The following is a 5,479-nucleotide window of genomic DNA, read 5'->3' on the forward strand; positions in this document are numbered from 1 at the left end:
TGAAATTGGTTTGAATTGATGGTGAATTGGAATGAAACAAATCAATAAATATTTAATTAATCAAATTAATTAACTAAGATTTGATTGGATCGATTAATTAAAATTAATTATCAAAATTATTTATTTAAACCAAATAATCATGTTAATTAAAATTAATTAATGGAAATATGTGATAATATTGATTTACAAAAAAAATTGAATCGGATCGAGTCGGTTAGAATGTGTTCATAAACTGGTTCATACATTGCGACGATTTGAAACGTCGTATGTAAAGATGAAAACACGGTGAAATATTCTTTTGATTTATTGAGACTTTGGCGGTATTACGGCATTAAATTACCGAATCCATAGTTTTAAGAAAAATCTGATTTAAAATGTACTGAGCTTAAACAACAACAACTCAATGTAATATTTACAAAGTAATTTACCATGATTTAAGACAAAACAAGTAGTCCAATGATTTTGCAAATGAAACTATTACAAGGATCAATGCAATCTAACAATTTCGAAATCAAAACAATATTTTCAACAAATGCAATCTAACAGTTTCAAAATCCGACTAAAGACCAAAACAACCATAGTACCAAAGAAAATTCGATTCAAAGAATACCAATAGTAGTGGTATCCTACTTAAACCGTCTCTTGTATAACAACATATTGACACTGCAATTCCTGCGGTTGAGTTCAACTTTTAAAGTAAAAGCAAAGCAGCATCATAAACCACTCAGTATTTACAGGTTATTACGGAACTCCAATACAATAAAATGGATATGCAATGTTAGCGACGCGGCGTACATAATGCAAGAATAAACAGAGTTCATCTATGAAATCGACATTCTACGCATAACAGAATCCAGCTAGGATATATTTCAAAATGTGACGAGTTTTTTTCTGAACCGAAAAGTTACCAAATATATGACAGTTGTTGTTGCAATTTCTGTAATCGTGCTAGCTCCCCAGCATCACCCTCGTCCCGATCGTCTCCAACTTCATGACAGTACACTATAGGCAGTGGAAATCAGCATGATATCGGTGGCTGTGAAACTTGAAGTGTGTATGTCGTGAGATGTCGGCGGAAGGTTGCGAGGAAGACAGAAGTAGCGACAAGGGTTAAGGTTCCCTCAGAGTTGCAAAGAGCGCGAACGACGGTTGAAGCGGTGGCGAGATCGAAACCTGGGTAGCGGTTTGCGATCAGTGGAATCGGCGGCGGTTGATGGTGGTTCTTGATAACACTAAAATTTACGTATTTTCGACTCCGATTTCACATGCATTCTAGTTGTTTTATTGTCATTTTGTTGTGTTATTACTGTGTTTTCCTTTGTTTTTAGGTTTTTACTTTAATCGGAGCCCCGATCGAGAAAAGGAGTGAAAAAGGGCTAAAAACCCTAAAATTCAGCATTTTGTGCTTATGGCCTACCCAGTGGCGGGCGCCACAGACCAAGCCATGACGTGTCAAATTCAACTTCCCTCAACTCCCTGGTTTCCCCACTACATCCACTAAGGCGCCTCACTTTGGCCTTGTGGCGGGCGCCATGGCCTTGTGGCGGGCGCCACAAGAGGAAAAACGGTTCCCTCCTATTTTCAAGTTGAAGGGCATCCATGTCATTTCAATCTTTTTACTTGCTTATAAATAGAAACGCGAATTCACTTTTACAATCATCCAAACTTAGAGCAGAGGCAAACTCAGAAGCAACTTTGTTTCACTTAGGCATATATTCAGTATTCTATAGTGGTAATCGCTTCGCATTGGAGTGTTACCACAATTATGTAATCAAGTCTGTGATAGAGTCTGTAATCGAGTTTGGAGCACTTTGGAAGGAAGTTAATCCTGCCGCCATTTTCTTTTCCGCATTGCAATTTACTCAGCCCTCCGATTGGAGCAGGTTTTTATTTCTTGTCTTTACTTTATTTATTTCCTCGCACTCGCTTTTACTTTATTTATTTCCCGCACTGGCTTTTATTTTATTTATTTCCTTGCACTCGCTTTTACTTTATTTATTTCCCGCACTCGTTTTTACTTTATTTATTTCCTCGCACTCGCTTTTACTTTATTTATTTCCTCGCACTCGCTTTAAATTATTTACTTTCCGCACTGGCACTACTTTTATTTACTTTCCGCACTCGCACTACTTTTATTTAAATTAATGCACTTTTATTTTACCATGTCTAACTAAATCTAAAAGGTTAGAATGTAAGGATCGTAATTGAACCGATAATCCGTACAATTGTCCGTAGAAACACTTAAGGGCTATTTTAACCTTCAACTTAAGTTTTCCCGCACTTCAATTCCGTTGGGTAAGATCGAAAGCCGTCCAATGTCTTTATAAACTTAATTGTTTTTAACTATTTCAAAAACAGCGAAAGCGCTTTGTTTATTTCATTAGGAGTTTTTTAACATTAAGAAGAAAAGAGATTTTAAAACTATTTTCGGACGCGTTTATAAGTTTAGAGTCTGGTTCATAAGAATCTGTTTTGGTTAAGAAGTCCAGGTTATAATACTTTTCAACTTAGTCAAGATACTATATTTCTTAAAAATAGGTTTACTACTCTAACGCAATGCGCGCCTTTTTATAAGTGACAATAAGAGGGTTTGATTAGGGAGTACAACTCGGTTCTGAATACGCGAAAGCGACAGTTCTTGTTAAATTAATTCTTTTCAAAGTAGGAAACATTGCCCATAAGTAGTTCTATTAGCAAGTACTTGGATTATCAATTGATTACGTGAATTACATTCGACCCTGTCTTTATTAATTAAATCTATTTAAATAATTTACTTTTCATTGCACACTACGACAAACACCTATTTTGACTGCCTTTGATAAACACCATAACAACAGATAACGATAGCTTGACACTTGGTCTCTGTGGATTCGACAATCTTTTATATTACTCTGACGCGTTCGTATACTTGCGAAAAGCACGCATCACGTTTTTGGCGCCGTTGCCGGGGACCAATTTCATCAAATTTCATTTTCCTGTTGTTGTACCGTTTAGACTTAGGTTATTTCCCGCCGGTCAATGCGAAGAACTCGCAGTACCGGAAGTTTAAGCTTAGTAAACCCTCTGGCGGAACCTGAACGTTAAGCTCGCGCACGTTTATTCTTTCATAGAATTAAGAGAGCTATGGTCGAAGATCAAAACCAAAGACCTCTTAAGGACTTCGCTCAACCATCTAATGAAGAACCTAGTTTTAGTATAGTAAACCCAACTATCCCAGCCAATAATTTTGAACTTAAACCATCTTTGTTACAACTAGTGCAACAGAGACAATTCACGGGTCTCGCTACCGAGAACCCTAACCAACATTTAAAAATATTTCTTCAATTAGCAGGTACTTTTAAAACCAATGGAGCTTCTCCTGAGGCAATACGTTTAAGATTATTCCCTTTTTCCCTCAGAGATAAAGCCCTATCATGGTTAGATTCCCTTCCACCCAATTCCATTACGACTTGGGATAACCTTAGAAGAGTTTTTCTTGCTAGATATTTTCCCCCGAGTAAGACCGCCGTTCTTAGAAACCATATAACTAGGTTTACCCAAAACCAAGGAGAATCGTTGTTCGAAGCTTGGGAGAGATATAAAGAGTTGTTACGAGCATGCCCACATCATGGCTTAGAAAACTGGTTAATCATTTAAACCTTCTATAATGGACTTCATTATAACACAAAGATGACCATCGACGCTGCCGTAGGCGGTGCTCTGATGAATAAACCTTACCCTGAAGCTAGTGCCCTAATCGAAGACATGGCTCAAAACCATCAATCATGGGGAGTCGAACGAGCGATAGTTGAGAAGAAGGAAGCCCAAGGAGGAGTGCATGAACTGAGCTCTATAGACATGATGCAAGCTAAAATGGATGCATTAGCCCTCAAAGTCGAGCATATGTACACGAACTCGAATACTGTAGCCGCAGTTTCGTCGGATTGTGAGATATATGGAACCCAAGGACACCAATCTGCAGAATGCAGTCTATTGAACGAAACCCACTCCGAGCAAGTGAACTACACCCAAGGGAACCCATACTCGAATACCTATAACCCTGGATGGAGGAATCACCCTAACTTCTCCTATAAAAACAATAACCCTATCCAAAATAATGCACCTTCGAGACCTAGTTATCAAGCCCCAAGATCAAATCAACCTATGCAACCTGTACCACCAAAGCCGAGCCTTGAGAAAATTATGGAAAATTTTATCACCGCTCAAACCCAACAAAACAAGGAGTTCATGAACCAAAACATTCATGTTAACGAATTGATTACTTAGTTAGGAACCAAGGTTGACCAAATAGTTACTCATACCAAGATCCTTGAAACCCAGATCTCTCAGGTAGCTTTAAACCAAGCCCCTCAGACTACACCTGGAGGATAATTCCCTGGACAACCTCAACAAAATCCGAGAGGACAAGCCAATGCCATTACCCTATGAAGTGGGAATGCTTATGATGAGCCACCAAACCCTAGATTAAGTGAACCCGAAACTTCTAAGGAATATACCAAACCCACGGACGAAGTAAAGGAACCAGTGGAATCTGAAAACCAGGAAGGTCGAGAGAAAGGAGAAGAACCTAAAGATAAAATTTACGTACCACCCCCGCCATATAAACCACCTATACCATATCCGCAAAGACTCAAACAAACCCAGATCAATAAACAGTACCAAAAATTTATTAAAGTTATAGAAAAACTTCATGTAGAAATCCCTTTCACAGAAGCCATCACCCATATACCTTCTTATGCAAAGTTTCTGAAAGACATCCTTACCAACAAACGTAGACTTGACGATCCGAAGCCGTTGGAATGTAATGCTATTTCCGAGGACAAATTAGCAAAGAAAGATAAAGATCCTGGAAATTTCTTCATTCCTTGCCTTTTAGGTAATCATGTCATCGATAAAGCTTTTCTAGACTTAGGAGCTAGTGTGAGCCTAATGCCTCTAGCAGTTTGTGAGAGATTAAACTTAGGAGAATTACAACCCACTAAGATGTCACTTCAGTTAGCCGATAGATCTGTTAAATATCCGATAGGCATTTTAGAAGATGTTCCTGTTAGGATAGGTCAACTATTTATCCCTACTGATTTTGTCGTCATGGACATCAAAGAGGACAATGATATATCAATCCTTCTAGGTAGACCATTCTTATCAACTGCAGGAGCCATAATAGATGTCAAGAAAGGAAAGTTGACATTTGAGGTAGGTGACGAGAAAATAGAATTTATACTTTCGAAATTTCTTATGGCACCTGTGATGGGAGACTCGTGTTATGCCTTAGATATCATTGATGAATGTGTTAGAGAATTAGAACAAAAAGAAATTATAAAAACAATTAAGTTACCATCAACCCCCGTAAAGGAAGATGATGACTTTAAAGAACCCTACATCGATGATAACCTTTACGAATGTTTATCCCTTACTCCATATCCTATGCCATGCCCTGAGAAACCAACCTTAGAACTTAAGGAACTGCCTAAGAACCTGA

The 5,479-nt window shown here is 38.1% G+C and overlaps 1 non-coding gene across 1 annotated transcript; it reads right to left on the reverse strand.

Annotated features, from left to right (window-relative positions):
- Positions 1–3,507: 3,507 nt before the first annotated feature.
- Positions 3,508–3,614, reverse strand: LOC127099077 (small nucleolar RNA R71). Its single transcript, XR_007793674.1, has one exon. It is a non-coding gene; the product is annotated as a small nucleolar RNA R71 (small nucleolar RNA).
- Between the last annotated feature and the right edge of the window lie 1,865 nt (positions 3,615–5,479).

Source organism: Lathyrus oleraceus, chromosome 6 (genome assembly GCF_024323335.1).
Source record: "Lathyrus oleraceus cultivar Zhongwan6 chromosome 6, CAAS_Psat_ZW6_1.0, whole genome shotgun sequence".
NCBI classification, from domain to species: Eukaryota; Viridiplantae; Streptophyta; class Magnoliopsida; order Fabales; family Fabaceae; genus Lathyrus; species Lathyrus oleraceus.